General features: G+C 41.3%; 1 protein-coding gene across 4 annotated transcripts in view; it reads right to left on the bottom strand.

Annotated features, from left to right (window-relative positions):
• Nucleotides 1-11,673, bottom strand: part of TANK (TRAF family member associated NFKB activator) — a 39,951-nt gene extending 28,278 nt beyond the window's left edge. For 2 of the 4 annotated variants that reach the window (XM_006114832.5, XM_006114834.5), the window contains exons 1-2: nucleotides 11,540-11,673; nucleotides 7,749-7,859 (exon numbers count right to left, since the gene is read on the bottom strand). The gene's annotated coding sequence lies outside the window, so the exon portion shown is untranslated. Of the gene's footprint in view, nucleotides 1-7,748; nucleotides 7,860-10,677; nucleotides 11,519-11,539 lie in introns of those variants that run through there. The other 2 variants (XM_075933500.2, XM_006114833.5) reach the window with 2 other exon arrangements.
• Between the last annotated feature and the right edge of the window lie 381 nt (nucleotides 11,674-12,054).

Here is a 12,054-nt window from a genome sequence, read left to right as displayed (position 1 = left end):
GATAGGTAGTTAGCACATATTCTAAAAAAAGGGACCATGTAGGGTGGAGTGACTCCTTAACACCCATGAAGTGATAGGACAAAAAGGAGATGTGATGAGTGGGTTACAGATTGGGGTAATAAACCATAAATTCCGTGTCTTTTCAGTCCATAATTTTTAGTGCCTCACAGACTTATGAAGTTAACTCCTAAACTCATCTTTTTAATGTGTTGTGCATAGGTGAGGCTGAGGACTGAGCGATCATTTTATATATGACTTTGTGAAAAGTGTTAACTCACAGGTGATAGGGTGTTTCTTTTGTCACACAGAAAAAATGATAATTACTATGCTCTTGAATGAACTCACACTGAAAAATACTAACACACCCTAGCACTTGTAGGCAAACACTTCACAAAGCCTTCACTCTGTATCTGCTATCAGTCATCCCCAAAGGTAACTTGCACAACACTTTCAAAAGACAAGTCTCGGAGCTTAAATTCACAACTCTATTAAGTACTAACAGACTCTGGATTTAGGGTTCATTACACTAATCTGAAACACTTTAATCCCTCCTTTTATCTTACAGTATTGTTAACACCACATATTCAAGGTTGAGAATGGCCCAACAACCTATGTTGATGATACAGTTAAACACAAGGTGAAGCTGAGACATTCAGGCTACATGTATACTGCAGCCAGATCAACGCTCCAACAGTTGGTGCACCAGAGTTTATTTAGGGGCTTTAGTGAAGAAAACCCACTAACTCGACTTGAGATGGCTCTCCAGTCAATCTTCGTACTCAATCCGAATGAAAAAAGTAAAAGTAAATCAATGGGAAGAGTGTCTTCCATCAACCCAGGGCACTGTCGACACTACAGTAAGTCATCTTAAGGTACATCGATTCCAGCTACATTATTCACAGAGCTGAAGTTGCAGCACTTAGGTCAATTTACTTTAGTAATGTACAGTAGAGATGTAAAGGTTTAACCAGTTAATTGGTTAACAGGTAAGGTTTAACTGGAGGGAGGAGGTGCCACGGACAGGAACGTGCCTCCCCTTCAATCAGTTAACCAGTTAAACAATATGGTTTAACTGGTTAGCTAATTAAACTGGATTTTACATCCTTAGTGTAGAGGCAGCCTTAGGGTACCACTCCCACAGCTGAAGAGGAGCTCTGTGTAGCTTAAAAGCTTGTCTCTCTCTCACCAACAGAAGTTGGTCCAATAAAAGCTGTTACCTCACTCACCTTCTCTCTCTCTAATATTCTGAGTCCAAACATTGCTATACCCAACAATGCATACAAAGGTAAATTTATAATTTTATCATGTCACAACTTACATCAACATCACACGCTTAAAACAAGTACATGGGATAAATTATCAAAATAACCAAGTGTTATGTACTATGGCTCTGCTCATGCAAACATTGATACAAGTGTAGGCCTGACTCAAGCCTTAATGAAGTCAGTGTGGCTTTGGATCAAGCTATATATGCACATACATAGTCCCACTGTGTCATGCGTGTTTAAATGTTTGTAAGACTGAGTCTGATTGTTATATATCATCAGCTTTCTGATTTCAACACACATGTTGAGGAGTTTAATGATTATTCAACTGTGCAAACACCAGAAAATTTTCTACTATGGAACAAAAATAAATTTAAAAAAATAACCAACTAAACAATACCACAGACCCATCCTCTTTCCTGTCAGATCTAAGATGGCCAATATGAGAAACGCTGCCATGAATATCAGAACACTTTTTAGCTACAAGTAAACAATACCAAGCAGTGAAAATTAGCAAAAAACCTAGGACCTGCTGTATTAATTTAGACTGAATAAATGGGCTAGCGGTGTTAACATTCAGTGTTAAATGAGATCTGGGATTTGGTAAGGAGACTGCAGTCTCCTTAATGCAATTACAAACATGGCATTGACATTTTAAAATAATCTATGAATTAAAGATACAGAAGAGAAGAAAAAGAGTTAAAGTATTTGAAGTGTAAAATATTAATTAAGGCTTGTAATAACATTCTTGTTCCCTTTAGCTAGAGAGAGCATTAGAAGGAAAGAATCCTTTGGCAATCTTTTTGATAGTATTAAAGAGTATACCAACTGTCTTTTTGGATAAAAAAAAGAAAGTTAGCTGGTATGACCTGAAGCTGTTACTGCTGCTAAAATCTAATCTTGATTAATTTCAGATGGCATTTGGGATTCCGTTGGAGCTGCTAGGTGTAGCAATATCATCTGGAGCTCTCTCTTTGGCCTGAGCTGGTCAGGACATCTCTCAGGATTAAGATAAAGGTGTAGAGTCCCAGGTGACAGGGAAGCAGGTTGAAGGAAAAGGAGCAACAGACATGATGGGGAAACTTGTTCTAGTAGCCTCCGTTTGTTCCCTGTCCCATTTTATTTAAGGGCTTAAAAAGGGTGTGATGGGTAAAATAGCTTATCTCCTCATTATGTGTCAACCATTTAGGTCTAATATTAATTTCTAAACATTTTCTTATTTACAAAATCTGACTTGCTTAAAGTCTGACATATTATTAGGCTTTGTTGTTTGTACTAATCTAGCTTTTCCTGTTGGTTTTCTTGCAACTGTTTTTAATTAACATTCTGTATCGAAAATAACTTGACCTACTTTTCATAAACAGGCAAAAGTTAAAGACCAATCGTTACTTCAGACCTATTTCCATTTGTTGAGATGTGTAATAGCAAAGGATGGACAGTTGGGGGCTAGATAATTCTGATTACTTTAAAAGAGGCACATCTGAGAGGAATCAATGATTTCCCCTATAAACAGCAGCAATAAACTACACTTGCACAGGGATGGCAGACTGCTAGTTGTGAGCAGGTGCAAGCAATAAATTGGGACAAAGGCTTCAACTAGGTAGGATTTGCGAGTGGCTAACAGAGACCTGCCCAGCCTGAAGGCTTAGAAGGGGATAATGTATGTCTGGTGGAGTTTGAGTTTTATTTTGAATTACTCTTCTGTGAATGAACCCAGCCCTCTCCTCCCCCTCCCCGCCTCCCCCGAAGGAATATTTTGATCACAGAAAACATATAAAATCCAATAAAGAGTGGATAACAAAGGCAGGGTACTACTGAGTGACCTCTGACCACAGTGAGGTATTCAGAAGGTAGCTGTGTCACAGGGGTGTCTATTTATTGTATGTAAACATGAACAACAACAATACTAATTTTTAAGAGCTGGAGAGTAAGGAGCCTCCTCTCATGCTCTCAAACAAACAGTTCCCAGGACACAACTGTAACAGACTTCCATTTCAAGCAGAGTGAAAACATACTGCCATAAATATTTTGCTTGCACATCACCACCACAGGAAAATTAATTTTGCTAAAACATTTGAACTTTACAGAACTCACAGAAAGCACAACACTCTGTTACCATTTACAGAAATAAAATGCACACACATTACTTTGGCTGAAAAATCCTAAAACTTCCAGTTTCAAGACTTTTTTTTAAAAAGCTACAGAATAAGATTAAGTTTGGTACATCATGTGTCATATAGGCAACAAGTGTGTAAGTTCACAAGAAACAAGTGAAAAGAAAGAGCAGCAATTGGGAGGGGGAATAAAATGCACCATTCCAGAGGATTCCCTAAGCAGGATAGCCCTTCCCCTTTCTGTACAGGCTAGAGTCAGTTGTCACCATATACCATACTTCATGTTCCTGAAGCTTGTGGAGGACTCTGGGTATAATGCTAGTGAGGGTGAGCCAGGAAAAGGGGAACCTCTACACTGATGCCCCTGGTTACAGGAGTCCCTCAGATCTAATGGTTTTGAGGGTTACACCAGGTATGTCTTCTACTAAATTCACATTAATGACGTGGCTGGATAGACAGCTATTGCTACAGGAATTAGAACATGAAAATTAAAACAGTTTCAGATGAATTAGAAATCAGAAGATGCACTTGAGTTCTTGTTCATTATTTCTCTTTAAAGATGGTTCTTCATCAAATCCACAGTCAGCATATCCACAGTGTTTTAACAGCATTTCTGCTACTACAGCACTTTTCTACCATTCTTTGTAGGTGTTAAAGAGGCAACTTTAAATGAAGCTTCAATAATGCAGAAGCAAAAATATTATTGTAGATCACAATCCCTACTACATCATCGCAATTAAACTCCTGGTAAGCTGCAAAGCAAGGAGACTCACGGGGACATAAGGCAGAATGCACAAGCTGATCTTTCATACTATACATTATATTAAGGAAAAATAATCTAGTTATCTTCCAATAGAAGAGAGTTTGGCCTTACAGATGTGGAACTAGTAAACTGACCAGAGGCAGATTTTAGGATGGGAATTTTTAGTGACTTATGACTGAAGGGCCACATATAAAGCTATGCTACAAGGGAAAGAAAATAGTATATTTAAATAAATGAAATGGGCTACTATGGAGTGGGATACTATTTTAAAACTGGACAAGTTAGCAGATGTAAAGGGGATGTGTACTTTGACTATATATATTTTTATATATATTTCAGTGTATAATTAAGACCTGAATAGAAAGGCAGAAAAAGGGAAGGTACAACATGCAGCTGTGTAAAGTAGATACCCACAATTTTGCAATTAATTGCTTGGTGAGCTACCAGCAACAATCATAGCTGCAGCCCTTTATGAGGGAATGCCAGTTCACTTATCAGGAAAGGAATTAAGTAAATGTGGGGCCAAATTTTCAATAAGGGCTTAGATTGAAAATAAGAAAAAAAAAAGCAGCTCAGCTCCCAGTTAGACAAAGTGGCCAAACATTCAAAAGCAATAAACAGATCTCTGTGTTCTTAATAGGAGGTGATAGGTGTTCAGTGCTTTAAGTGACACAATTGTGAGTGTTGAGCCCTTCTGAAAAATCTGGCCATAAAGGCTAAATCCTCAGCTGGTGTTAATTGGCAAGGCTTCATTAACTTCAAAAGAACCACAGTGATTTACACCAGCCATAGAACTTGGTTCAGCATTTTTTAGACAGTTACATTTGGTTCCTATCAGCTTTGAGAGTCACTCAACACTATTTACATACAGTGTTATCCTTATAAATATGCTAACAGGTACAAACACACACATTTATACCAGAGAAAGGAAATATACATTATATAGCATTTATGGTAGATCTCTTATCACATTACATATCACCTACGGTTGTGGTAGCTTCAGCTACCATAAGGTGAATAAGGTCAGTGTAGGCTAGTACTTGCAAAGACTACAGGAAAAACCCAGGTGCTGCAGGAAATGGTGTCAGTGATTCACAAGGTGGCACTACTGCTTCTGAATCAGTAAATGAATCACTCCCTCAGTATTGTAGACAGATTCTACACAATGTTTGCATTGGTGTAATTACTTCATTTAGAGATGTGATCTTTTACTGAACTAGTTCTGAGTGCAACCCCTCATGTGAATGTAGGTATGCAAGTATAAAGATGCCTTAACCTAGTATAGCTTTTTCCCCTTCCCTTATTGGGAATAAAGTACTTGTATGCTGATACAGTTGTATCCAAGGGGTGGGGGGGATAACCAGTATAGTTAAAGCAGTATGTGGGTGTACAGACAAGTCCTCAAACTACTTCAAGGGGTCATCTTTCAGCTGAATTGTAAACCAAAAACCTTAACGGTTGGGTATGTAGTTGTATTAGTTTTAATTTGTTTTATTTGAACTGTTTTCTTAAAATGGAGAGCTCTCCTCTCCTGCAGAATCTGTGTCTACATTGTGATTAAATGCAGCATAGCATAAAGAAGAGAGTTGCTGGGACCTTGCTCTTGTTTTCTAGATATGAAATATAGATGAGTCTGTAAGTGTATGGGAAGAGACAACAGTAACTGTCTGATCTGATCATTAAATCTCAAGTATTTTTCACAAGAATGAAGGATGACAGCACCGTTCCACTTTTCTGTACTGTACATGCAGTTGAATAATGTAACTCTTCACTCACTGTTGTGGAATACTTCTGAGTGCTGCTGAAGTAAATTAAATGCAACCCAAAAGTGCACTTTTGTAACAAGTGAAGGGATTTCTATATATTAGGTTCTGAAGTACTTGTGGATTTTAGGAATAAAACCACCACATGGATGTAAGATTATTAGAATATAAGCAGCCAGGTGAGCTTGTGTCCTATGAAAGGCATCATTTTCCTCCAGCAAGGCATATGGCTTCAAGGCATCTTGTGTAATGAACACTATTTCTTCCCCCACCTCAAGATTAAAAGTCTTCCACTAAATGGTATATTCCTTACTGTAGTCTATGGATTATGTTTTTTAAGAGATGGGCAAGCTAGAGGTTGTCTCTAATAAGTAAAAAAGGAAAAGCATTGTTAAAAATCAGAATGACTGAAAGTGTGCTTTTCTTTTCCTTCAAGTTTGGCACAAGACAATGAAGCTGTTTTTTATACCTTTTTATAACTTCCCTTAAACCACCCCACAGGTTGTTAGGCCAGGACTTCCTGGGGAAGGAACTCCCCAGCTGTACAGCCCCACTTCTCCCCCACCTGCCAGGGATGGGACTTGCTGGTCCTGGCCAGCTGGGGCTCCCCGGGGATAGAGCTCCCCAGCTGCGTGGCCCCCCTTGTCCCCTGCCCAACCCAGGCTCCCCAGGGATGGGTTTTGTACTCCCGCACACTGGGGCTTTCTGATCCAGCAACATCCATCATCCTGCTGGACCACAAATGTTGCCAGACCACAGAATCCCGTATTTCCAAGGTTCAACCTGTACTACTAACAAAAATAATTGTGACTAAAGCGGATAGGAACTGGTTGTAGTGGAGTTTGAAAGATTTCTTAGAATTGTGAACATAAGTACAGGAAGGTACAATTCATAGCTTTAGACACAGAATCATAGACCACTAGAACAGGATGGGACCGAGAGATCATCAAGTCCAGTCCCCTACCCTCATGGCAGAGCCAAGCTGCATTTAGATTATCTCTGATAGATTTCCATCTAACCTGCTCTTAAATATCTCCGGTGATAGATATTCCACAGCCTCCCTAGGCAATTTATTGCAGTGTTTAACCGTTCTGACTGTTAGGAAGGATGACCCATATTCTTTAGAAATATGAAGACCCTTTAGATTGTTTCCAAAATACCTTTAGCCTAGTGTCTTGTACTTGGGCAGTTTAGCTCAAATTCTCTGAGACAGTCATTCAGTGATTAAATGCTAAGTACTGAGGCGTACCACTCAGGGCAGAGTACTGAAGGTACGGGACCAGATCAGCCACTGATGTAAATTAGGGATGTACAAATGCAGTTAAAAATCTAACAGTGTAACCACTAAAATTTATAGTGGTTACATGCACTGTGGGCTCTGCAGTATAAAGCTTAAATAAAGCTTTATTCTTCAGAGCCTACAGCAAAGCCTCCCTAGATGCCAGTGCCACTTCCAGGGAGGAAACTTTGCTGTAGGCTCTGCAATCATCTCCCCAGGAGAGGGGCTGGCAGCCAACGTATAACATGTGCCAGGGGTGCAGCTGGGCCTGCCACCAACAGGCTGTTCCAGCATGCCCCATGGGGCTGGAGCAGGCCCCTGCCTGCCGCAGGCAGGGAGCTGCTCTAGCCACTACGGATTAAAATTTTACATCCTTAGTGTAAATCAATGTAAAGCCACCAAGGTCAAGAGAGCTATAGTGACTTATACCATCTGAAATATGGCTCCTTCTGTACTGTTTAGTATTTAATCACTCAGGTCAGAGGACTAGACTGCACTTAATAAACTCTAGAAAAAAAATCATTTCAGGAATCCAGGTCTTTTGAGGCATCATATTACCCATACCTGCTGTTGGGAGAGGGCTGAGAAATCTTCCTTGAAGACTCATTCCAGAATCAAAGTAGAGCTAGGCAGGAAACACTTAATGTCCCATCTGTATTTGAGAGATTTCTTATCCTAAATGGATAAAAAGTTAAACGGTTTTGTTTCGGTTTTGACTCCACCTCCCCCCCCCCCAAAAGCCTTTTTCAGTCTAATTGACTTAAAATGCTACATAAAAAGCTGTTTTGAACAGGAAAACTGGAAATTTTCATTCTGAAAAATATCAAAACAAGTCATTTTGATAACCTTGACACTTTAAAAAGCTTGACTCAGGAGACTGGTCAAAACTGCCCTGTTATTGTAACAACGACAGTTTCAACAACAAAAGTTGTCAAAAAATTCCAGACTAACGTTAACACTGTTTGGGGGAAGCATTGATAGTAAACAGAAGGGCTACATCTACTCTGCAGACTTTTTGCGCAAGAAAACTGTTCTTGCACAAAAACTTGCAGAGCGTCTACACTGCACACACGTTCTTGCGCAAGTAAATTTACAGTACAGCATCGGAAAACAGGGCATTTTCCGGAAGAGTTATTCCTCTCCCCACAAGGAATAAGCCCTTTTGTGCAAGAGCTCTTCCACAAGAAGGTAGTTTAGACAGACCACGTGAATTTCTTGTGCAAGAAAGCCCTGTGGCTAAAATGGCCATCAGAGCTTTCTTGCGCAAGGGAGCATCCACAGTGCCATGGATGCTCTTGCGCAAAAGCACATGGCAGTGTGGACGCGCTCTTGTGGAAGACCTTTTGCACAAGAACTCTTGCACAAAACAGTTCTTGCGCAAGAAGCCTGCAGTGTAGACGTAGCGCTAGTGTCAGAGGAAATGACACAAGGAGGAGAAGTCATTAAAAGACAAGGATCTCAAAGATTTAGAAAAAGCATGCACAGTTCTGGATACTTGTCTGATCCTCCAAAATTAAGTTTGTGCCCCTTTACTAATTACAAAAGAAACATAGCACAGAGGGAGCAATACAAAATGCTATATACATCTACTCTTGTATTTAGGGCCAGATCAAATTCATGACCATGAAAAACATGTCACTGACTGTTAAATCTGGTCTTTTGTGTGCTTTTACCTTATACTAAGTAGATTTCACTGGAGAGACCAGCATTTCTCAAATTGAGAGTCCTGACCCAAAATGGAGGTATTAAGAGGTCACAAAGTTATTTTAGAGGGATTATGGGTTTTGCCACTCTTACTTCTACACTGCCTTCAGACCTGGGTAGCTAGAGAGCAGTGTCTGTTGGCCAGGTGCCCCACCAGCAGCAACACCAAAGTAAGTGTAGCAATACCATACTGTACCACCCTAACTTCTGACAACCAGAGAATGGCAGTTTCTAACCTAGGGCCCCATCTCTGCTGGCAGTGGCGCTGTCTTCAGAGCTTGGCTCCCATTCAGCAGCCGCTGCTCAGCTCTGAAAGTGGTGCCACCACCAGCAGCAGCTCAGACATAAAGGGTACGTCTACTGCGGAGCTCTTTCAGGATACCAGAAGTATCCCGAAATAACGATTCCACATCTACTGAAGTAGCCCATTATTTTGAAATAGATTTAAAAATAATGGATGGCTTATTCCGATGTTCCGGTAGCCCTCGCTTCATAGCGAGTTATTTCATAATGCACTTGAAATAAGCTACGCAATTTGCACATTTTGAGCTAAGGGTGCTGTGTATACACACCCAAAGATAGCAATACTGCACCTCCATCTACAATTGCTTTGCCAAATCCAGCACAGCTCCTTTTGGGGGTCAGGAGGCCTACCATTACAACACCAAGAGATTTCAGATTTAAGCAGCTGAAATCAGGATTTTTAAAATTGCAACTTTCATGAGACTTGACTGTGAAATTGACTAAAGGGCCCTTCTTGTATTGCATTTGCCAAACAGTATCATGTAACAGTATTGAGAAGCACGTTTACACTGTTACATGATACTTCTTACACATTACACTGTTTACACATCATCACATCCCTGTACAAACTCTGTGGTCATGTAATTAAATATTTATTGAAATGCATTTGAAGAAGAGAGAAGAGTCAAAGTCAATGTGACATCCATAAGGCCCAATCCTTGCAGATGAACAGCTGTAATTATATAGAATCCCAGTGGGGTCTCGCTAAGTATTTGCCGTCTAAATACACAACCATATTTATATAGTTTTGATGGCTCATTCTTCTACAAGATGGTACAATAACATGCAAAATATATTACAATAGGAAATGGCTACATGCATCAGGACTAAGACATTCTAGTATTAACATTAGCAAGTGTTCAGATAGGCACAAAATCAGACATTATACATGAAAGAGAGGAAACAAAAAATATTTGAACCTATGCCTGTTGTAGGCAATCTCCACACAAGATTCCCACTGGTTTGCTGAAAGCAGTGAGTTCCTTAATGCTGTGCTATGCTGCTCCATTAACAGAACTACTGCACAGCCAGTGAGCATACTCTAAGGAAGTAGAAGTAACAACTTAGCTTGTCACTATTTATATATGAACAATTTCATATTTCAGCATACTGACAATGAAGATGAACACCATGAGTGTTCTTGCGAGCAACTTTTCAAAAGCCTAATTAAATGCTTAAAAAATATCAAATTGAGTGTGTACATACATATAATCACACCCCCTTAATGCTAAAAGTTCCCATCAGAATATTGGTGTTCCAGCAGAAAGCACTTCTGTACATTTCTTCCACTTTTCTATGCAGTTTTCCTCCACAGGAATATCTTTTATTATTTTGCCACAGCTAGACCATCACTGGGAATAGTGAAGCAGCTGAAGTAATCATTCATAAAATATTGAGGCACTGTCAGCAGCTGGGCTCTTTTTCCCCCAAATGCACCCAATAATGCCTGCTTTTATACCACCACTAAGCGAAAGTAGAATCATACCCAAAGCCTCTGGTGCTGCGACACCTTTATTCACAATAAAGCATCAGGGACCCCTCTGTTTGTACATCCTATAAGGACAGATTATTATTACTATCGATTCATTTTATGGTAGTTTTTTTTTAAATAACTGAACAAAGAAATTACAAAAGCTCTCTGTTCAGGTCCAGAAAAAGTGTGGTCAAAGTCCTTCCCACTGTGTTACTTTCAACAGAATTTTCCCCTCCTGATCTGGAAAATCTCCCACCTGTCCCATTGTCCCAGCCACTTGTGCTCAGCCCCTGCAGAATAAAACCTGAGAAGGGTGTGTGGGTGTGTGTCATTTTCTTATATGCCTGACACGCTGGCTCGCAGAGGAGCGAAAAAACCCGCCTGCCCTTGGAGCTCTGCAGCTGCTTCTACACACAGCCCCCGCCTGCCAGCAAAGAGAACAACTCCTCACCCCCAGCCCTGCCTGCCCCGTCCCAAACAAGCCCAGCAGCCCGCGCTTGAGTTTGCCAGGGGCAAGGAGAAAACAGGGCCGTGGTGCGGCTCAGTAGCCCCCCACATCCCCCTTCCCCTTGTCCCCGGGCAGGCGCTTCACTTCCGTCTTTGTCAGGCTCTGCACGGCTCACCCCGTGCGGGCTGCGAGCCGCCTGCTCCACTGCGAGATACTGAGCGGCGGGGCGCAGGGGCGCCCCGAACCTGCGGGGCAGAGGGCGGAAGGAGAAGGAAGCTGGCTGTAAACGCAAGCAGGCAGCGAACAGCAGCGACCGCTGAGTGGCATGTGCCAGAACTGGGCTAGTCCTCTTCTCCGAGCAGCGACTCCAGGCCCGCCTGCTCTGCCCAGGGGAAAGACAAAGGCTGAAAAGCGAGTTAAACTTACGAACTCTGCTGGGCTCGCACTGTAGCGCTGCAGCCGGTCCTTCCCCAGCCTCTCTTGTTAACTCAGGAACCCGCATTTACTTCCTGTTGTGTCCCACGCCCGCCCCAGCCCATGTGACAGTGTACGGGAGAGCCTCACAGCCCTGCCCTTTCCCCCAGGTTCAGAGGTTACCAGCTGCTGCAGGGTTAAACCAGACAGAACTTAAAGAGGCAACAATTGTCCCGTAGCACCCACCGGACCATTGTTGTGGGAAGTTTTTCTTAATTACAGACTAACAGGGCTACCCCTCTAAGACATAACTTAGGTGTTAAAGTCTATGGCAGACATACACTTTGTATTGCAACCTGGACATGAAGTGTGTCTACACTGCACCCTTATCTCGAAATGAGCTACACAATTTGCGCTATGCCAATTGTGTACTTTATTTTGAGGTAATCCCTTAACTTTCATGGAATGAGGGATGTCGGAATAGCAAGCCCTTTTTAAATAATGGGCACACTCAAAGGATACTGAAT

Source organism: Pelodiscus sinensis, chromosome 7, assembly GCF_052426305.1.
Source record: "Pelodiscus sinensis isolate ZL-2025 chromosome 7, ASM5242630v1, whole genome shotgun sequence".
Lineage (NCBI taxonomy): Eukaryota > Metazoa > Chordata > Testudines > Trionychidae > Pelodiscus > Pelodiscus sinensis.
Note: the sequence above shows the minus strand (reverse complement) of the source record. Positions and strands in the feature narration are given on the sequence as shown.